Source organism: Xenopus tropicalis, chromosome 2, assembly GCF_000004195.4.
Source record: "Xenopus tropicalis strain Nigerian chromosome 2, UCB_Xtro_10.0, whole genome shotgun sequence".
Lineage (NCBI taxonomy): Eukaryota > Metazoa > Chordata > Amphibia > Anura > Pipidae > Xenopus > Xenopus tropicalis.
Window position 1 is genome coordinate 41,299,325 of NC_030678.2, and position 24,017 is coordinate 41,323,341.

Consider the following 24,017-nt stretch of genomic DNA (forward strand, 5'->3'; position numbering starts at 1 on the left):
GTTTTCTTTTATTAGGCATAACATTTTTTGGGGGGGTTGACATGTCTTTTCAACTGCTAATATCTCAGAAACAAAAAAATAAATAATGTCAACTGCAAAAGTGCTCATAGGATAACTCTGAGTAAGTTTACATCAATTCATTTTTTAGTTCCCCTTTAATCTGTTACAGCTCAGTTAGAGCTGAACTCCACAGATATAAACTGAAATATATAATATAAGATAAACAGGGAATAAATAATAAAAGAAAATGATATGCACTGGCGCACTCTAGATTTTTTTAAATATTAAAAGACTTCTTCACATTTATTTAAAAATGCAGAGTGCATCAATGCATATATTTTTGATTACTAGTTATACTGGGAATAATAATTCCTTTATGCACAGTTAAAATATACTTAGAAACCCATCCGCATCAGAAGAAAGACTGTATGATTTGTTTGTGCGAGTGCACAATGTATGTCATAAAACTTACTGAAATAGCAGTTATTTTGCACCAAAAATAGATCAGACTTTAACGTAGTGGTATTAGAAATGTGCTATTGTAACACATAAACCACAATGTAAAAAAAAAAAAAAATCACAAAATATAATTTTTTTTTCTTATTTTTGCAGTTTTCATCACTAAAGTATTTTATTACATTGAACAAAGTGTACTTTGTACAGGTATGGGATCCATTATCTAAAAAGTTCCAATCTACGGAAAGGCCATCTTCCACTGATTCCATTTTAAGCAAACAATTACAATTTTTTTTTCTCTTTAATAATCACACAGAACCTAGTACTCGATGATAACTAAAATCCAATCTTTACTGGAGGTAGAACAATTCTATTGTGTTTATTTAATGTTAAAATTATTTTTTTTAGTAGACTTAAGGTATGGAGACCCAAATTACAGGAAGACCCCTTACCCAGAAAACCCCAGGTCCTGAGCATGCTGAATTCCTATACCTGTATTTTCATCACTATCCATTTTTTTCGCCAAATACCAAATACAGCCTGATGCACACAAACACTTGTTACTGAACGACTTCCTGTGGGCTGATTAAATATATAATATTAATGCATTAAAATAAATATGGCTAATCAGACTTGATGGCCTTGGGCAGCAGTATGACAAAAGCCATTAAGCAAGTGCCAAGAACAGTGTAGCAGACACCAATGTAATTCGAAATGCACGTCTCTCCTTTCAAACAAAATTTATTCTAATAGTTTGTAAATCACTGTGCTAAGCAGAGGCAGCTCGCCTCAGGATGCAATCTACATTTCTCTTGGAAGAATTCAAAGGAGAAAAAATGTAAGGTGTAACAAATATGTACGTTGGAAAAGTCCTGCTATTTTAGCATTATATTTTAGAGAGAAAATACCCTTGTTACTTCCAGGTAGGGTTAACACTATTTACTCTGAAGCTTACTGGCCAGTGTCGACGGAGGGTTGTGGGGTGTTTCAGGGCAGAGTATGGGCATGTTGGGGGACAGGGTAGGGGCGTGCCAGGGGCTGAAAATTTGCACACCAGGGTCCGTGGGTCAGAGAGCTTAAAAGCAAGTGCTGCCGAATAAAACATTTACATAAAAGGGGGGGGATTCCAAATGACAAATTAGCAGTGTACCACAGAAAATCATTTTTTGGCTGCAAATAACCAAAACCAATAAATTAACGGGTGCTTTATCAGAGAAAGTGATGAAGAGCCCAATTGCACAAAGTGGAACATGGTCCATGTGGCACTGGGATGCATAAAGCAGGTAAAATGTTACCTTAATTATGACAGCGCATTATTCATAATACTAGTTTTAGCATGTATTTCAAGCCAGCAGTGATCCTTTGATATCAATATATCAATCAATAGCCTTTGGGCTTGAGTATTTTGCTACTAAAACCATGCAAGAGTGCCTAATGTGGTTTTTCATTCAAAAACCTTGGGTTCCTGCCAATTGGTTTTTTTTTCCCAGAACAGGTTTTTCAAAAATTAAAAGGCTCAGCACCTGCTGAGCTTTTTATTTTTTTTTTGTTGAAAACCCATTCAGGGAAAAAGAACCTGATTGGCAGGAAACAAAGGTTTTTGAATGAAGAAACCACGCAAGAGTTTAGAAGCTCTCACATGGTTTAGTAGCCAAAGGCTCAAGCGTTCTTAAATTGCCCTCTTAGTGTAGCGGTGGTGCACCCACAATACACATAACTAAAGAATTACTATACCTTTGCAAATAAAACTGTACATTATGCTAACACCATGCATATTAATTTTATAATATAACATACACATGAAATTTACATGCGCTTGAACAGAAACATAACCTTAAGCATATCGATAACTACACTGATCTAAGTGCATATTGGCAGATAAAAAGACTATTTTGCTAACCCACCGTCAATGTGAACAAGATAAGTGCTTTCCAGTATCATGGATTTAGGGCTTGATCCGGAAACTGAACAAACCAATCAAGGAGAGGCAAATTTACACATGCCTGCACTGCAGCTACTTTGCTTTCTACACATTTGTGTACACACTTCTTTTATATTAGTAAAGCTAAACAACCTGGACCTAGAGAAAAACTATTCAGTACACCTGTGCAGGAACCAAGATGGATTTTCGTTGCTAATGATGTGAATCAGAGCAAATATCCGTAGCTTTCATGACTACAACAAAGCACAGTGAGCCCAGACAGCAGATCCACACGAAGAGAGAACATCAAGAAAAATGCATGTTTGTGTTCTCCATAGCCTAAGGATTTAGTCCTGGTCTTTCAAGACTGACCCCCCATCCCCACGGCACTAACCATAGAACGCTTTTTACAGTGACACATTTGTCTGCTCATGTGTAGTGTTAACAATGATGTGATGTGTTTATCTATGCCATGCACCCCATCGATCTTGACATGTGGCAATACATGAGAAGAACACGGAAAAAGTTAATTGAGCTGTAATCCAATATCACTGGTGATGTTGCCCATAGCAACCAATCAGATCTTGTAGGTGACCATTCAAATCTAATTGCTGATTGGTTGCTATGGGCAACATCACCAGTGATATTGGATTACACACTATAATAAATATGCCCCTTAGTGTGATGTACCATGAGGCTGTAAGTACAGAAGTCTCTTAAAACAAAGCACAGCACTGCCTTTAGGAAGCAGTAGTATATCACACACCACAGTTTTTGTGCCCAGTCATGATACTGGAAAATAACCAATTCAACCAGAACAGGATAATGGTGGTTGTAAAAATGTATATGTTTTGTTGCTAAATCCAAACATGGATTCATTGATTTTAAGTCCAGTGCCACCCATCTTACTAGTTCACTTAAGAAGCAATAATTTAGAAGATAGAAAGTGGACACAGTATCCCCTAAGGATGAAGAGACACAGAGCTACTAGCAGCAGCTATTTCTCACAGCTACTAAAATAGACAATGCTGATCATTTACTGATTGTCTCTACGTGTGTTTTAGCAAAGGCAATTCTCAGTATTGTCTATGGCAGAGTATTTTCTAGTATTTTCTATACGGTAAGTCTAGTAGCTGTGAAAAAGTAGCAGCTACTAGTAGCTTTATGTGTCTTCACCCTAAATCACTTTGCAAGTGGCGGTCCCTCCGCCAGGCAAGTGAACATTCCTTCACAAAGAACACCCTAGAAAGTGAGCATTCAAAGGGCAATGTCATGGGAGGACTTCAATCTCATGGTAATCTCCCTCGTAATCAGTGCAGTGAATCTGCACTGTAAATGTAGAAGGAGGCATTTTTGACTACTTACCCGGATTGCTAGGTAAATAAAACGTCCCCAGCTGGCCATACACATGTGGCTATATCTGGTGCTGAGAGGGCAGACGGTTCTGTACATGTATCAATCGGCAAGGGGGAGGGGGTCAGTCGGAGGTCCAGATAATGGCCCTATATATGTGATAACCTTGGTTGCATTTCCCCTTCAAATTCACTTTAAATGTTTCCTACAGGGGTAGTTTACATTTAAATTAAAGTATGATGTAGATATTGATATTCTAAGACAATTTACGATTGGTCTTGATTTTTTTATTTTTGTAGGTTTACAGTTATTTTGTTTTTTGCAGCTATGCTGTTGCTAGGATCTTATTTACCTAAGCAACCAGGCAGATGTTTGAATGAGACACTGAAATATAAATAGGTGAGGGACTGAAAAGAAAGAAAAGTGATAAAAAGTAACAATAAGAATAAAACTGTAGCCACACGGAGCAATAGTTTTTGGCTACCAGGGTCAGTGACCCCCATTTGAAAGCTAGAAAGAGGCAGAAGAGGAAGGCAAATAATAAAAAAAAATTTTTAAAGACCATTTGCAAAGTTGTGAGAAATAGGACATTCTATAACATTTAAAGTTAACTTGTAGGTGAACCACCCCTTTAAAATGATTACAATCTGTCCTGAACAGTATTCATTTAATGCAGATTACATGTTACAGTAAGAAACAATGATGTAATAGGAATAATTAGGTATCTTCATGCCAGTGAGAATATAAAGAGGATATAAAGATCATACAACATGAACCTACAGGTTTTAAAACAACACAATAAAGTGGAAATACACAAGGCAAATCCTTTCAGCATGACATACTGAAACTGAGTCAAATAATTAATACCTAAAGTCCAAATCTGATTATATAAATGCAGAGTCAAGAACTGACTTGCAGGTAAGTCATGGCCACGCCCATTCTGCCCCAGGCTATGCCCCATTCCACCCAGGTCACCTCCCCAATCACACTCCCTGTTTCTGGGGATCCCAGCTGCCTATGCCTTTCAATGGCGGGACATACTCAGTTCAAGTGCAATGATGGGTGACCCGCCTGCTATTGCGGGTGACTAGATTGAGGGGGGGGGGAGTCAAGTGTAAGACATAATCAGAAATTAGTAGAATTACACATTTTAGCAAATAATATTCAAAGACCAACAATACATATTTAAACAGGAAAGAAAGTGTCTTACCGAGGCAGCAACATGAATAATTTATCACATGAATATCAGAGACGTCACCAAAGCAATGAGCACCTATGCATTTAAAAAGAGAAATGAAATAAATTATAACAAGATATAAAATAATGAAAAGACATATTAAATAGTGTATACTAGGTTGCACCTTTTCATACTTTAAATTTGGTCGTAGTATGATGCAGTGATATTCTAAATGCAACAGGTTTTGATCTTTTGTTTTTTTCAATTCTCCAGTTTGGAATTTCAGTAGCTATCTGGTTGTTAGGATACAATTTACCCTAGCAACCAGGCAGTGATTTAAAAGACAGACTGAGAGATGAATAGGAAAGGGACTGTAATGTACGAGCACTGGCAGGTCAGTGGCCCCACCAGCTAGGTTTTTTAAATGACAAGGTAAATCAAATGACAAAGTAAAGGACACTATAACAGGGATCCCCGAACTTTCTTACTAGTGAGCCACAGTCAAATGTAAAAAGACTTGGAAAGCAACACAAGCAGCATAACAGTTCATGGAGGTGCCAAATAAGGGCTAAGATTGGCTATTAGGCAGCCTCTATGCACACTATGGGCTTACAGGAGGCTTTATTTGGTATTAAATCTTGTTTTTATTCAATCAAAACTTGCCCCCAAGTCAGGAATCCAAAAATAACTACCTGATTTGGTGGCACTGAGAGCAACATTCAAGGGGTTGGTGAGCAACATGTTGCCCCCGAGCCACTGGTTGGGGATCACTGCTCTATAACATAGTAAAAGTTAACCTAAAATTATTCCTTAAGTTCCTTATTTTTACAGCAGCGTGTTTGCTCATTGGTGAACTGGAGACAATGTTAATCTGTTAATTACAAATTTCACAGACAATGAGACAGACAATGACAAACAGTTACACATAGGTGTTAGCTCAAATTTAGTTTTTATGACCAGGGTGCAATAGAAAGCTATTTTTACTAAAATGATAGGGAATGATTTATATAAAATTTATTTTCACACAGAACTCAAAGCACTTTACAGGCTGGTGTTTTTTTGTTTCTTATGATTTGGCACTTGTGGCCTAAGTCACAAAATTGATTGCTGTGAATCAACAAGTGAGGATGTGCAGACACCAGAAGGACTGTTTTTTTTTAATTATATATATATATACAAGTGTAGGAATCAGGCACTCACGTAAAGGTAGAGATAAATAATGCCTGGGTGCAGGATAGCAAAGTATAAGTATAATATGTATAAATACCGCACTCACAGGACTTATGAAAACAAAAAAGTATTTATTAGCAAGGACTAACGTTTCGGCTAACACAGCAGCCTTTCTCAAAGTGAGAAAGGCTGCTGTGTTAGCCGAAACGTTAGTCCTTGCTAATAAATACTTTTTTGTTTTCATAAGTCCTGTGAGTGCGGTATTTATACATATTATATATATATATATATATATATATTGTGAGAAATGCAATGAATAATCATCATTGTTTGTTTTGTTTTTCACCAGTGTTAAAGGTGGGATATGAGTAGCACCGGGTAAAATGCCTGGTTTTGCAGCAGGTAATTTTGTGTTTAAGTTACTAGCTTAGGAAAAGCCAAATGAATAGGTTCCTGGAGTGAAATCAGGAAAGCCAGAGCAGGAAGGCTGCCCACCTGTGTCAGGAACTCCCAGAGGGGCTGGGGGTGCCACCTGCCACTGCGAGGAGCAGAGGGATTCGTGACCAGGCGGATTAGAGCTGAGAGGAGTCAGCAAGGCTTAAGGTGAAGCCTGAGTGTTCATGAGTGTGAGTCACCGTGGATGTGAGAAAGTCACTGGGGATGGTGTGAAACCCCATAAAGGTTCCAGAGTGTGGAAGTTACCATGGAAGTTGAGAGCCCTGAAGAAGGGACACATCATAAACCTGAACTGTTTAAGAACTGGCTGTTATGTTGATGCTGGGAAGAATTTACCCTAAATAAACCTGTGTTTTTGCCTCAAAAAGTGGTGTCCCTGTCTCTTTGCTCCAGATCTTCTGCTTGCCTGCCTACCATAGCTAATTCCCCCAAAAAGTACATGTACAGGCAGTTAGAATGTCACTATATATATATATATATATATATATATATATATATATATATATATATAAAACAAGGTTCTGTACTCATTATTATTATTAATCAAACTGTAAAATTAGTCTATATAAATATCGAGTATTATATATGATCCTCCATTAGGGACTTTTGTACAAAGAATGTTGCAAGCAACCATGCTTTAAAGTAGATTTCCAATCTGTTTTTCTCATCCCTGAATACTGTATATATCGCTCCTACTTGGCCAATTCTGGCTAAATAGCAAAATGATTTAAAGGGGACCTGTCACCCGAACAGCAGTATAATAAATGGTCCTTTATTAAAAACAAAACCAGGGGCGCTGCTGCTGAATTTAACAGGGGCAACAAAAAGCGCTCTTGGTAAATCAGAATTACGGCTCGATATGTGGGACGATACAAAGTTTGCCTTAATAACAATGTACACAAAATGGTACCTGCCTGCTTGCTGTGATTGGGAATTCCAAGACTAAAGGAAACAAGGTTTAAGTAATTTATATAGCGTAAGTAAATATTATTTTGCTCAACTAACGCAATAGAAAAGAATTTGAAATGATTTATTAGGGTGACAGGTCCCCTTTAAGAAAATGCTTTAGCAGTACAGTTTGAAATTAAGCGTTCAGAGTGGCCAGTGACCTTGCTAGCCAATTATGGCATCTATTTCATTGCAGATATCACAACTGCAGTCTATCTCATAGACGTGAAAATGAGCTTTGACCTCAGTCAATGAATCTGTAATAATCAGAGGAAATTCTGTTTTTTCTAAGGCTGTAAAAGTAATGAGATAATGAATGATTCATTTTACCAGCTGAAATATACAGACACAGACCTGCTCTGACAACTGAAAAGTCTGCTGCTTAATAAGCTGCTCCCATAGAGCATGGACAATACAGTATTTTAAGTTATTACCAATACATACCAATACATTGAGATACCGCAGTAATGAACTGAATAGTGTAAGTAATATGGCTGCAGTCATTGGGACATACAGGTCTTGCATTCTGTATTCTACACCTTGCAATATGTCTTAAGGTGGCCATACACTGTTCCCCTGATATGGCCACCTACATGTGGGTGAGGCTAATTTGATCCTTTGGCCCTAGTGCATTGGCCCTACTATTCCTGCTATCCCACAGCCACAGTCCCTTCCCAGAGGCTATTACCCCACTGCTACTATAGGCACCATCTCTCCCTGCTATACCTGCTATCCCACAGCCACAGTTCCATTCCAGAGGCTATTATCCCACCGCTTCTATTGACACCATCTCTCCCTACTATACCTGCTATCCCACAGTCCCAGTCCATTTCAAGAGGCCATTATCCCACTGCTACTATAGACACCATCTCTCCCTACTATGCCTGCTATCCCACAGTCCCAGTCCATTTCAAGAGGCCATTATCCCACTGCTACTATAGACACCATCTCTCCCTGCTATACCTGCTATCCCACAGCCACAGTCCCTTCCCAGAGGCTATTATCCCCACTGCTACTATAGGCACCATCTTTCCCTAATATACCTGCTATCCCACAGCAACACTTCCCAGAGGCTATCATCCCACTGCTACTACAGACACAATATCACTAATTGTACTCCATCTGCAGCTGAACTGCCTACATAGTAAGTGGTGTGTTACTAACTTTCGTACTTTTATTACCTCTTCCTAATTCTCAATGGGTTCCTGCTCAGTGAAGGACCACTGAAAGTTATCAAAATAGTTGACTGGCACAACGAGTGTAATGCAAGCAGGGCTTAGCCCCTGCGTGTTTATTCAAAAAATAGTAGCAATACCTGACGAAGGGCAGGGCCCCCAAAACGTTGCTGTGTTTTTTTAATAAACACGCAGGGGCTAAGCCCCTCTTGCATTACACTTGTTGTGCCGGTCAACTATTTTTTGTTGGACTGTACCGGGAGTGCCGACTCTCTGGGCTGTGCACCGAGTTAGAATTTTTGGAGGAGGTAAGGGTGTGCTGGGTGAACTGAAAGTGAACACTGAAAGTTATGCCAGCCTGTGCCTCCCTTACAGGTTGCTTTTCAATTTCCATAAATGATTTGTACATGCCACTGGTCAAATGCAAATACCAGTAAATTTAATTTAACCAGTTGGCTTTAAAAAGCATTTAACATTGATGTTTTATTTATGTGAAAACATCTATAAGGTGCAACTGTCTTAAAATTAGAAATTTACCAGATCTGTCATTTGTGCATCTAACTCAATACCAATCCCTTCAGTAAGAATTTGTGAAAATCCTGAATCAAACAATTATTTACATATGAACACCAGTTATATTCCAATACTGCAAATAGTGCTTCAATTTGACAAAACAGAATCCTGGATTCAGTGAATTCCTAGTTAAAATAGACTAATAAAAACTTCAGCTTCAGCAGTTTAACGACATGTTATATTTTCCAGTTCTATAACATAGACTTCAGCTATATTTTCAAAAACCAATTAAATAAATCATTTTAACTATGTCATACATTCCTAGAGGGAACAGAGGGGAGGGTAAATTGTCCAATAATCTTAAACAAATATGCAAGCCTTTCATTTCCAATTTGTTGGATTGGTATGAACTGGCTGTCCTTCCTGTATTCAAGGTTACATGCCATTCAGTGTGGAAAAAAAATCAATTCTGTTCGGAGTCCAAATGAAAATGAAAGTCCCTGTGTCCTAAATTATAAGGGCTTTAATATTATGCATCACTTGCCCATCCAAAACAGATATAAAATATAATTCAAGACAACTTTCCATTATACATTAATTAAAAATTAAAATGGTTTTTAAGTTATTTGCAAAAGTACAGGTATGAAATCTGTTATCGAGAATCCTCGGGACCTAGGGTGTTCCAGATAAGGGGTATTTCCGTAATTAAGATCTCCATACCTTAAACCTACTAAAAAATCATTTAAAGATTAAAAAACCCAAAAGGATTAATTTCTCAGTTCAGATCAAGAACAAGGTACTGTTTTATTATTACAGAGAAAAATGTTAACATTTTTAAAAATTAGAATTATTTGGTTATAATAGAGTCTATGAGAGATGGCCCTTCTGTAATTTGGTACTTTCTGGGTATTGGGTTTCTGGATAACAGATCTCATACCTCTAATTGTAATTTTAAAAAAAAGTATTTGATTATCCATTTTTAACTTTGTTCACCTCCAAGTCTGTTAATAGGCTGCCCTTGCTATACTATGCAGCAAATAAGGAAGCAAGAAACCATTTATCAGGATGATGTTCCATGCAGAGATTAGTCGACCGCGATATATCTAGGCTACCACAGGCGACTAATCTTTCCTAAATGCCTTTCCACCGGCAACAAAGGGAATTGGTAGTGGAAAGGCCTACATATCGCTTCGGTCACGTAAAGTTGCCTGCAGGAGGAAACTTCACAAGACTTCGGAAAACCAAAGCGATGTGTAGGCCTTTCCACCTCAGATTCCCTTTGTTGCAGGTGGAAAAGGCATTTAGGAGAGATTAGTCGTACGTGGTAGCAGAAATCTATTGCGGGCAACTAATCACTGCTCGCGACATCAGACCTAATTTTAAAGGAGAAGGAAAGGCTAATAAAGAGTTAATCTCAAGCTGCAGGCATACCTTCAGTTGTCTCAATAGTGCCCTTAAGTCTCCCCATATTTCACCTGTTCAGAAGATCTGAAGCCAAACAGGAAGAAAAACGCTGAGCTGTGTAAAGAAAGTTCCCATAATGCCTCACTCCTGCACAGACATGCAGACCCAAGTGAACATGCTCAGTTAGTAAGACTATGGGGCATATTTACTTACTCACGAACAGGCCGAATGCGTCCGATTGCGGTTTTTTCGTAATGATCGGTATTTGGCGATTTTTCGGAAAATTGTCGCAACTTTTTCGTAGCCATTCCGAATGTTGCAAAATGTTGCGATTTTTTCGTAGCGTTACTACTTGCACGAAAAGTCGCGACTTTTTCGCAGCTTTCGTGCAGAGTACGAAAGATTCGGATTCATTCAAGCTTCAGTTTGGTGAATTTTCTTGGGCCAGGTTGGAGCTGCAGGGTGCCATTGAGTCCTATGGGAGGCTTCCAAAATCATGCTAAGTCTGAAAGTTTCGCCCGCCGCTTACGAGCGCTCAATACGAAAAAGTCGCGACAAGATACGAGCGAATCGTAATGGCTACGAAAAACTCGTGTTTTTCCGCGCAAATCCTATTGGTAACGAAAAAGTCGCAACAATTTCTGAAAAGTCGTAAAGGCGACGAAAAAATCGAAAAAAATACGAAAAAGTCGCAAAATGTTCGTTTTCCAATCTGAATTTTTCGGATTCGGATTCATGGGTTAGTAAATGTGCCCCTATAAGTCAGCTTCCTGCTGATTGGCTCAGATCCACATTCCTAAGGGGGGGGAGTGAGTTCTTAGCATTCTTGAGGGTGGGGGAGCAGGAGAGAGGAGATAGCTGAGTGTCTCTGGCACAGGAATTACAGACACAAGTAATCTTTTTTCAGAGAAGTTAGAGCAGCGTTTCTGTGAGTGCTTATGGCTGTATTTACATAAACCTTTCTCATAAAGCTTACTTCGTTTTTACCTTTCTTTCTCCTTTAAGTATTAGTTAGGTAGAGAGAGAGAGATAGAGATAGACTATCTATCTAAGAATAAACTATGATATTATATATTGGACGTTTTGCAGATTCCTCGTCTTCGTGGGTGTTTTAAATATTCTTATATAGTCTTGTGTCAGTGTGTTTTCTGTTTAGTTTTATAGCCAGGTTTCTCCTCTGTCAATAATGGAAGGATATTCTTAAACATCTGGAAACTATTTCTAGCAACATTATGCTACCAGGTTAATGTGCCCTAGGAGGCTTTCTACCAAATGGGTGTGCTTATTACAGCACTTCTACAAAATTTCCATAACTACAGCATGCAGAGAAAATGACAACAGTGCCCACAGTTTTCTGGAAACAGGTATATTTTAATGGGTACTTCAATCTCATCTTGAAAGCAACTTTTCCTGGAAATTAGAGCCAGACAACTACATATCACACATAAAAACACACCTTCCTATTAAAATGGGAGTAACTTTTTCAAGATGGTAACTAACCAGTTTTTTTTTTTTTAATACTATATCCATACCAAAGGTGTGTCAGGGTGCTAAGAAACTGTCTCCCATGGATTTCCAGGTGCATTTACTACACCCTGGGCAAGTGACTATATAATACAAAAAGAGTAACGGCCAATTTAGGGTTTCAAATTGTTTGTATAAATGTATATATTTTATGTACCATAGTAAAAGGGGTTGTTCAGCTTTAAAATAATGTTTAGTATGATATATACATTGATATTCAGAGACAATTTGTAATCTGTCTTTAATTTTTGTTTCTTTTTTTTTGTGGTTTTTCAATTCAGGTTTTGTTCAGCAGCTTTTCAGTTTGGCATTTAAGCTATATGGTTGTTAGCCTCTTATTTACCTTAGGAACTACATTGCAGTTTAAATGAGAGACTGAAATATGAACAGGAAAAAGAATAAATAAAAAGAGAAGGAATTCAAATAACAATAATAAAACTGTAAGCTCACAAAGCAATAGTTTTTTGCAGTCGGGGTCAGGGAGCCCCATTTGAAAACTGGAAACATGTAGTAGTGAAAGTCTATTAAAATATAACTGTAAAAAATAATAACCAATAAAAGTGCAATGTACAAAACATGTAAGCGCCTTTTTGGCTAAAGATTTTATTAAACACATTAAGTAATAGTTCACATGATATAAATTGAGTAATCAGTATCCAGAAAACATTTCTCTAATATAAATTAGAGAGAAAATAACATATTACCAATGTAAAAACTGGATTTATATTGATTACGTTTAGCATTTTGTGTGTGAAATATAAGTTATATTGTCTGATAGAATATCCCTTCCCAACCACACCTGTATACTTGCACTACTGCCTCAAACTGCAACATTTGTATTGAGCATAACCTAGTGTTTGCAGACATGGTCTTGCATTAGTTAAGGGGGTGGTGATACCCAAAACAATGGCATATAGAACAGAGATGAAGGCATCCATTTACCAAGGATTTGTAAAAATAGCCTATAACTCATTGCCCATTACCACCGCAAAATAGCCATGTAAAAAAATTAATGCTGCTTCCATATTTACTTCCTTACTTTACAACCTGTTACATATATATAAAAGCACACCATCCAACACTTCCATTTTAAAACTTGTTATATTTTACACCAAACCCCAGTTTCCCTGAATAAACTTAAATGGGTCAAACAAGACTTAAGGCATAAGTCTAAAATATATCCATGACAAAAACCTGTTTTACAAGGGTAGCAAAATGCACACATGTAACTGCATGTGATTTATAGCACTGCTCTGATGCTAATATACTATGCTAGTTTGGCATGGTCTACATAAGCACTGACAGTAACAGAGTATTCTCCACATACAATTTGTATGTTAACTGAATTGAATTTGTTTATGTTGATCTCAACTAAATTTTAAAGAGAAAAAGAAAAAGAAAAAGCATACCCTTCAACAACTCTGCTTTCCACAAGTCAGTCCTAACCCCTTCAGGGCAAATGAGGTATCATATGTAACAAAATGGACATGATTAAGGCAGTCATGGGTGCGGCTGTCAGAACAGAGGTGTACAATTATGTTCTGAATGTCACAACTGTAAGGTATACACAAGTGACATTTATTTTATGTCAAGGGTTGAACCTCATTATCGCTTATGCTTGCGATCAAGACTTTTATAGTAACATGCCGATAGGGATTAAATCTTAAATCCAGTGGCAGAACAAAACAGTTGGCAGCACCAGCACAAAAATATTTTTCTTCACAGAATATGAAATTATTATTATTTATTTTCCAATTTTATTTTAGAAGCTGAATAAATCCCTTTGGCTAATAACACATTTGTTGTTTTCTCTACTCTCTTAAGAAAACCAGAGAAGAACAATCAATCCACGGACTTCAGTCCACTCTATAGGGCACATTTATGATTGCCTGAGCTTTCGAGCTTGAGCAATCATAAAGAAAACACCGGATGAGTTGACTAACTCATGCTGGGTTTTGTGCTGAAAAAGCTTGGCACTATCTGTAATTTTTACCAAATGGGCTTTTGGTACAGCGGAAAATCATGCCATCCCTGTGAAGTTGTGTGAAGTTGTGTGAAAACTGAATAGATTTTTTCAGCAAAATGGTGATCCAAAGTAGTACCAAGAAAGAGCAAGAACTGAAGACTTGCATGTCCTTTGGGAACATTGCACATCACATATCAAACATAAATAATTCTACATCACAACGTACTGTCTAGAACACGGGTCGGCAACCCGCGGCTCCAGAGCCGCATGCGGCTCGTTTTGGCCTTAGGTGCGGCTCCGGTGCAGCGAGCAGCGCCTGAAAAGCCACTGAAAGACTAGTGACTAGTCTTTCAGTGGCTTTCCAGGCGCTGCTCACCGCGGAGGATGATGTGTGTGCTGCCGCTAGCCGGCAGCCTATCAGAGAGGCCGCCGGACCGCGATGACGTCATCGCACCGCCAGACACGGTTTTGCGGCTCCAAGTTTTTTTTTCTTTTGGAAAACGGGTCCAAGTGGCTCTTTATGTATTAAAGGTTGCAGACCCCTGGTCTAGAATGATGCAAAAAAGTGCTGAAATAATGTACAGGTATTGGATCTATCACCAGTAATGCTAGGATGATTTTGCCACCATTACGAATTCATGAAGCTTAGATGGGGTCAAGTACTGGTTTACTAATACAGAGAAAAAAGGATATCATTTTTAAAAATTGGAATTCATTACCTAAAAGCGACTTTATCAGAGATAGCCTTCCCGCAATTCAAAATGTTCTGTATAATAGGTTTCCCAATATTTATATTCCCTAATTCTCCAAAATCTTGTTTTATAAAATACAACATGCCATTGAAGTGGCTCTAGTACATTTCTCTAGGGCTATTAAACATTAACAAAAGATCCATCTTTTTCACTCTATGGTGGATGTGTTGGCCCCAGCATTTTGAATAAAAAAGAAGGGAAGAAGAGGAATGCTTGCTTGCTTGTATTCTGGCGTGGTACAATTTTCTGCCAACAAGGGCACCGGCCTGGGGTATCAGGCAAGTCATTACAATCACTGGGGGGGGGGTGCCTAAATAACATTTGTCACTCCCAGTGTTTATACCTTTCCTTCTCCTTTAAATACTGTGTAATATCTACCAGACCTAAATGGCCAACTGATTCTCCTACACCAGGGAAAGAACGCAGCAGATAGAAAAAAAGGTGAGCCTTGTATCCAAGATGCATCAATTAAGTATCCATCTGTATGAAACCAGTTCCAGTATTGAATATCATTGCCCAACACGGTAACAAAGGTATTAATGTCAGTGGCAGGCAACAACAGAGAAGAACTCATTTCAGAATCCTAAACTAGTATAGTTTGCCGTTAGAATGCCTCTCCCCATCCAAGAAGTTACCTAAAAATTAAACATTACATTATTTAAATGCTATCAACATATTTGCAGCTAACACCCACTAGTTCTTTTACACTGTTTAGTGAATGCTTTTCAGTCACTCCCGCCCTGATAGGTACGCGTTAGGCAGTTTGTTACTAGCCAAAATGGCTTGTTTTTTTATGTGGTTTATATAGAGTGCCTCTCGCTTACTTTTGTGCAATGAGCAAAGTGCATTTTTAAGCACAATTGCAATGAAAGTGGTTTTAGGTAACAAAAATGTTTTTAGTTGCAACTGACTGTGGGAAAAATCACAAGCTGCCCACTGCGCTTTCAGACAGAGCCCTCAAGAGTTCCAAGTCCTTATATATCTACATCTTCTAGGAGTGTGACTATGCACATTGACATATGATATTATATATATATACATATACTTACTTTCATGACTGCCCCTAATATCCCCAAATTCTCAATTGCGCTTCATACTTTGTCATTTCAGCTTGCAATGTACACATAGGGCATCCTGTTAAAGTTAATGGATATAATTGGGTCATGGGACACAAAGAAAAATACATGTTAAGAATGCTGTTAAAAGAAATCTCAAATCCAGATATTGCTACTAACAATAACACAGAGTCACAATAGCTATTTTTGAAACCCTCCAGCTGAAAATTCTCTGCCAGTTTAATGGAATTTTATGAGCTCCAACCCTTTCCACTTATTTGCCTAACAGCACTGATCCACAATGGAAAAGCATTCAAGGTTGAGTAAGGGGACTAATGGTATCTCTGAAAAAGGGCTGCTACTGTTGCTGCAGTTTTGCTTCCAGCGTAACAGTGGCTGTGGCTGAGCTGATGAATAGGTATGTATGTATTTGGCTGCTCAGACAGGACTAAAGCTACAGCTTGCTCTAACACTGACATAACATACAGGGCACATGGTGTGTGAGGTCCTAACTTCCCATACTCACATTTTGGCAGCAAAATCCGCTCCATGTGTCTGCACCCAGGTAGACAAAGTGCTTCTGGGGAGAGCATAGATGCGAGCAGAGGAGCTGTTTCTCTGCCTGCACTTATTTGCAGGCCAAGAAACATCTCTGCATGGTATTAACCTTAAACTTGTGTTGCATATGGTTAGTATTAACAGACTTATGCATTAGAACCAACAAAATGATATTTACGGGCCTGTACTTAAAAGGAAAATAAACAGTTTTATGTAGGTCTCTTTTGCATTTTAAAGGGATACTGTCATGATTTTTATGGTATACTTTTTATTTCTAAATTACACTGTTTCCATAGCAAATAATTCACTCTTTTTTATTCTTGAACAAATGTATTTTTTTGTTGTTGTAATATTGGTGTGTAGTGCATTGTCCGAGTCTGAGCTTTTAGAAGGAGCCAGCGCTACACATCAGAACTGGAGGAGTCCCAATGCTTATTATTGAGTGCTATTCTGATATCTACTGGGACCTGCTGGGACTTTCTACCTTCCCATTGTTTTGCTGATCAGCTCCTGGGAGGGGGTGATATCACTTCAACTTGCAGCTCAGCAGTAAAGTGTGACTGAAGTTTCTCAGATCACAGGTTCTGGTACCCTGGGAAATGAAGAATATGGCTAGCCCCATGTGAAATTTCAAAATTAAATTTAAAAAAAAATCTGTTTGTCTTTTAGAAAAATGTATTTCAATGCAAAATTCTGCTGGAGAAGCTCTATTAACTGTTTAAATGTTTTGAAAAAATTATATATACAAATATCAGAGCTAGAGGTGTGTAGGATAACTGTGTGACACACCCCAACTTCCTTAGGATTCACTGTTCCCAGACCATTAAGCAGCAAGCACTGGTAAATATATTTTTTTGCTTCTGTGCAGTATCAGGGGGCACTTGGTAGTTAAGTTTTTGCAGTTTTGCAGTCAGCCTGCTGTATAGCAGGGCGGTTTCCTGCCATCCCAACATAAATGTACGACAAGACTCAAAGACTGGAATTGCCATACTGCTCTTCTTGGTATTCTACACGCAAACCAACAAGACATAGGCTCTACTGTCTGGGATACATACAACCCATACAACCTGCTGTATTCAACCCCCCGGTACTCATCAGGTCCCCTTGCTGGAGAAGGTTACATGTGGTCCCATCTCCAGGTGGACACCACAGTTTTTAATATGCTTGAGCCTTGGATTCACATTGGCTGTACTCTAAAACAGCTCCTACCACCGGTCAGATATTAGAGCATACATCTAACCTGCTCATACAGAGGTACTAACTTAAACACCACCAGTAAGAAAATGGTTGCAGGAACTCAAATTTGTTATCTGCCTTTTGAAAAGGTACATTTCTCAAGACCTAGCATGCAGCCATTTCTAGCCCATAACTTTAATGTGGGAGAATTCTGGCACCAATATAGCAACGCTGTATGGATATGATGGATTCTAAAATCCAACAAGAACTTGGCAGCTTTTACCTTCTATGTGGTATAATGGAATTCATTAACAGTTTTAATATCTACTCTAATATTCCATGGCATATCGGCTACACGTGCTTACATGCCTACCAACCAGACTGCGTCTGCAGTGCTAATGCATTTTAACACTGAGCAGAAACTCACTATAGTTATAGTGCAGAAAGGGTTTAACCATAATATAAAGCATACCATCTAACATATTCAAAGATCTATTAATCAGATACATTTAGATCAGCCAGTTCTATATAACAATGGCTTATGTGGAGCAGAGTAAGCCACATTGTCTATTGTAGGAGTTTCCTCAAGTGTGATCCTAAATGGACTTGGGTCTCCCCGACTAAAAGAGTAAAATAACACAATGTAAACTAGTATATTTTATCTGCCTCAACCAGTCAGATATAGCCCTAATGATCAAATTATTTACCAGACCAAATTAGCATCGCAATTAGTAATGTACAAGTTGGAATAAAACCCACAGGTTTGGCGTGAAAGTTGTGTAATCATTGTGGGTTCGGGGCAGACTGGGGAAGTACACTCCTCCTCCTCTCCCAAAGGTTGCCTGTCTTTAAACCAGAGGTGCTCGCAGAAGACGCAGGTATGGGTTGCAATATTTCGAAAATTAAGGTTGGGTGTGGGTTAGTGTTAGGTGGAAGATGGAGTTTTTCTTGACCCACCCATCACCTATCACAATCCTATACATACTTCCAGGGACCAACTGGCCTGAGAGCAATGAATAAGGGTCTTTGCATGTCAAAGTTAAGACTAGGGGTATTTAAAATGGTCAGCAAAGCCCCTAATCTCCTCTGCAAGCTCACACCATATATAGGGACAATGCTCTATGTGCAGGCTATAGAGAAAAGCCAGATCTGGCCAACAAACAGAGCTAGAATTGCTCCTATGCGGCAGGACTAAGTGGGGAGAGAGTTTTCAAATGAGACACTCCTCCTCTTGAAAACTAAAAACAAAGGGCAAAAAAGACTAGAAATATTGTTTGTAGTGGTATGTTATGTAGGCTTTGTATGCTTTTATTGCCAGAATACCCTGACACTGCTAAATACTGTTAAAGCACCAATAACAGGTGTACATGTTACAGTATACTCTCTCCATAATACACAGGACCCTTTAGGAATTTTGAATGAACCTTTTTTGTTTCCGGAGCAATTGCTTTTCTGCATTAAATATATTGTATTTGCATATTAAATCTTAACTTATTTCAGTTACATTTGCCCCAAAGGGTGGTATTCACTCTCAGAGCAATTAACAAAAAAAGTCCTTCAAGAACAGTTTATCAACTGCATTAATAGCTAAATTCTAATTTAAAACACAGTTGACGGCTTTCTAAATACAAGCCAAAAAGTCATAAAAGAAATGAGTCACAGCAAATAAAGGCATATGCATGTAATGTGGTTTTTCTTTGCCAAGAGCATATGAAACAGGAGACAAATGCTGAAGCCATACTAATGGAATGAAGATCTTGAGATCTTGTTTGGAAAGATTCTATTCTGCTATTGACTAAAATCCATAAACAATACCTATAAATTGTCTGCAAGGCAAAACGAAAGCTTAGAAAACCTAAACTTCCCAATGAACTAGCAGTTAGGAGTGAAATATTTTTTATAACAATGCAGTACATATGTGAAGGGTAACAACACTGTTTCAAAAACTTGCATGAAGTACTAAAGTCATCAAAACATTAGAAAATGTATTATACATACATTGTAGTTACTTACTGTACCAACTCAGAGGTACAGTAGCACTATCACAGGGAAGATCCATGTCTCTGCAACTGTACCCGGAGCTCCCCAGTACCCAGGAAACAGTTAAAGAGACAATGAAAACTCTAATGGAAATATTAAAGGTATTGTTCACTTTTAAATTAACTTTTAGGGCCCGATCCACTAAAGTCCGAAATAAAGAGTGCTATTTATAGCATGCGTTAAAAATCTTATCACTTCTTATTTTTCGCTCGATTCACTAAAAGGACACTTGTCATAATTAAGAAGCGATGTTCTTGTCGGTATTTATCTTGCGACGACATATTTTCAAGCAATATATTACGCAGCGCACAATATATTACGCAGCGTGCGATATTTTACCCAGAGCGCAATATATTACCCACGTAACCATTACTTTCTGAAGACTACCGTTCTGAAAATTTTGCGCTCTGCGTAAAATATCACGTGCTGCGTAATATGTTGTGCGCTGCGTAATATATTGCTTGAAAATATGTCGTCGCAAGATAAATAACTCCAAGAACATCGCTTCTTAATTATGACAAGTGTCCTTTTAGTGAATCGAGCGAAAAATAAGAAGTGATAAGATTTTTAACGCATGCTATAAATAGCACTCCTTATTTCGGACTTTAGTGAATCGGGCCCTTAGTATGATGCAACCAGTGATATGCTGAGACATTTTGCAGTTGTTCTTGAATTTACATTTGTTGTAATTTTTAAATTATATAGATTTTTATTTAGCAGCCCTCTAGTCTGAAATTTCAGCAGCAGTCTGGTTGCTAAGGTCCAACCTTCTTAGCAACAAGGCAGTGGTGTGAATGAGAGGCTGAAAGAGGACAGGAGGGTGCTGGAATGGGAAGATAAGGATTAAAAAGTAATAACAATAAAATTGTAACCTTGCAGAGCAATAGTTTCTGGCTGCTGGGGTCAGTAACTTTAAATAGGATGAGGGTTTGCACTACAAGCACAGTGGTAGTATTAAAAAATATAGTCCTTTATATCGTATACAAAAGATTTAACAGCAGTCAGTTTTAATTGCAAGATTACAAAAAATAATTCATAGATTTATAAGATAATAATACATACCACAAAATGTGCATAGGCAAAAGAAGACAAACAAGTTAGCAGATACACTTGCCAAAGATGAGAATTACCCCAAGGTTTCGGCAAAGAGCCTTTCTCAAGGGGAATCCTGATGCATAAGTTCATATGGAAAATATAAATACCCTCTCTCATTAAGCGCCAATTTTTTATCATAGCGAACACCTGGCTTACTTCCGGGTACGTGATGTCACGTATGCCGACGTCACTTCCGCAGGAACACTTTCCCGCAGAGTAACGCGGCTGTTTTGCGTAATTTAGCGAGCACACAAAAGCGTGCGACTTTATGCACATAGAGGCGTATTTTTTGCCGCATGCGTGTATAGTTTAATGCGTGCACATAAACGTGCGAATTTGCGCACGCGCACAAAGGCAGGTAATTTCACGCATGCGCATATAGGCATATTATTTCACGCACATAGAGAATTCAACAGGCACCATTAGCATACTGACCAAGCTCGTATTACAGCAACTGGTCGTAGCAAACACACATAGCAACCGACAAGTAGCCCTTAAGAAAGCATCATTAATCTTACACTACATATATATAGAGAGAGGAATATTCATACAATAAACATCACAAATGTAAAACATAATATGATGATGGCACATCATTACTTAGTACGAGGCATAAAATCTTTAGAGAAAAAGAGTGAAAGTGCATTTTTTGCTAAGGTCCAACCTTCTTAGCAACAAGGCAGTGGTGTGAATGAGAGGCTGAAAGATGACAGGAGAGTGCTGGAATGGGAAGATAAGGATTAAAAAGTAATAACAAAAAATTGTAACCTTGCAGAGCAATAGTTTCTGGCTGCTGGGGTCAGTAACCCCATTTGAAAAATGGAAAGAGGCAGAAGAAGGCGACAAATAATTAAAAACTACAAGGAATAAAATTTGATGATTAACTGAAAAGTTGGTAAGGATGGTATATTCTATAAGATACTAAAAGTTAATCAAAGGTGAACTACCCATTTCAGAAATCAATGTATATTTATTTTTGCTTCATAACCCAAGTTTGTATGAAGGCTATACTAACTCAACTTGCAGTTTTAGCAGCTGCCACTATCGCTCTGGTAGGCTGCCCACAACCTTTCTTATGCACTTTAACACTGATATTGTATTATAATATCATAACAAGAAACCAGAAGTTGGGATGGTCTAAAAGCCTAGGAGTTTTGGATCAACCAAATAGTTCTATTATTTTTACTTTCCATAAAGCTCCCTAGTTTTCTCATTAATGGGCATTTTATCAGAAATGCCCTTGTGTAAAGTAATGACCTATATTTTTAAAAGTTACAAGGAAAACAATAAAAAACAAAAAAAGCACATGCCAAAAGTACAGTCACGCTAAATTGGACTCAAATGTTCCACTTTATTGACACCATTTATTGCGTCCAAGCATGCTGCTTGCATTTCTGTATAGTTGGGCTATGCACCATTCCGTCCATCCTCCCTCTTGTAACTGAATCATGCGCAACTATGCCTACTGTTGCTGGGAAAACTTGGGAGCAACAGGCTTTTCCATCGGTCTGCTGGGTTTTTTTTTTTTTTTTTTTTTATAGTTTTTGAATTATTTGCCTTCCTCTTCTGACACTTTTAAATGGAGCCAAAAAAATATTGTTCTGCAAGGCTGCTCTTTTATTGTTATTACTTATCTTTCTATTTAGGCCTTCCTCTATGCATATTGATGTCTCTCTTTCAAAACACTGCCTGGTTGCTAGGTTAAATTGGGCCCAAGCAACAAGATAGCTGCTCAAATTCCAACCAGGAGAGCTGCTGAACAAAAAACTAAATAATTAAAAAAACACAAATAATAAAAATGAACACCAACTGTAAACTGTCTCTAGCACTCGCTACATTATAATAAAAGTTAATTTAAAGGTGAACGACTCCCAAACCCCTGTGTACTTTATTTTCACCTAAGGATACAACATTAAAATATGGAGAATATTGAATCAGCTAACACTCCACAATAAAGCCCTCACAGCTTGCTCTTGAAATGGCTGTACTGCCCCATTTGCTCCACAGTGATGACTTGCTGGTTTTGCCATGCAACATATCAAAGTTCCACTACCAATGAAGATCTGTTGGACGTTACATATCATGTGACACAGCCGTTCTGCCCGGCTTTCATTATGTCACGTTATGTCATGTCAACACAATATAAGCTTGCATCTCATTTCCATTTCTATTTTAATTATGTATGACCACAGTATCCTTTGTTAGCTAAATAAAAGCCAGAAAGTGAAAGAGAAAAATATTACGCAGAATTATATTTTTGGGGTTTTTTTTGGCTGTTTGTAAAGCAAACACTTGCAAACTGACTCTGAAGGCAAAGCTAATATGTATAACAGAATGAGTGATACCCATCTTCCAACCTTTAAAGGGAAACTTTTGCAAAAATGAAAAATCTGTATAAGCTCAATTTCATGGAAATAGGACGATTTCTAAACACTATGGATTATAAATTCTGTATGGTTTCTGAAATATTAAAGTTATTCTTCGGTTCTCCCCTCTTGGCAATCTGTCTCTACACGCAGCTTTGTGTTGGAAGTGGTTAGTGGAAGACAGTTAGATCTAATAAATTGTCTAGACAATAGGTACACACCAATGTCTCTTCAGAACTTAACTCAAAGCCTACCTCTTGGAGCACCAACCTGAACTGGGAACTGGAACTTATATTGCAGCAGCACCCACTGTAACCTGCCGTACTTAATACCCTCCTCTATTTGTGTCTGTAAGTTACAATCCATTTAGATAGTAAGCTCTACAGGGAGGGACCTTCATCATCTTGTTTCTTTTACACTTAACTCTGTGAAATCCTTAGTGCTACTATGAATTTATTTGTATTTATTATTAAACCTTGTATTACTGTAGTGACTCTGTTTGCTGTATTAATTTAATGTTCTGCTGTACATAAGTGGCACAATATAAATAAAAATATACATACACAATGAATAGTGTGGTGGATAACTATCCATCAAAAAAGTCTCCACCTTTCAACTTAAAGAAAACTTGAAAAAAAAAATTTCTCTGATTACATTTGCTTACAGTTGTCTGACTAGCCCATGTCAGCAATAACATTTTACCAAATCATCTTCTTTTTTAAAAACAATGCCCTGTCAAGATAAATACAAGTGCAGCAGTGGATCCCCAATGCCCAAAAGAAACTTCTGGACAGAAGTACTACTGTGCATGTCCTTCCTCTCCATTCTCATTTGCTTAAATCGTGCCAGCCAGTCATATCAAAGATGTGTAAATTAGAGCGAATGGAAGAACATTGTCACAGGGTCTGGCAC

The 24,017-nt window shown here is 38.0% G+C and overlaps 1 protein-coding gene across 11 annotated transcripts in view; it reads right to left on the reverse strand.

The window, feature by feature from the left end:
- cdkl5 (cyclin dependent kinase like 5) overlaps nt 1–24,017 on the reverse strand; it is a 185,161-nt gene that overhangs the window by 156,345 nt on the left and 4,799 nt on the right. For all 11 annotated transcript variants that reach the window (XM_031896713.1, XM_004911760.4, XM_031896712.1 and 8 more), the window contains one exon: nt 4,941–5,003. The gene's annotated coding sequence lies outside the window, so the exon portion shown is untranslated. The remainder of the gene's footprint in view (nt 1–4,940; nt 5,004–24,017) is intronic.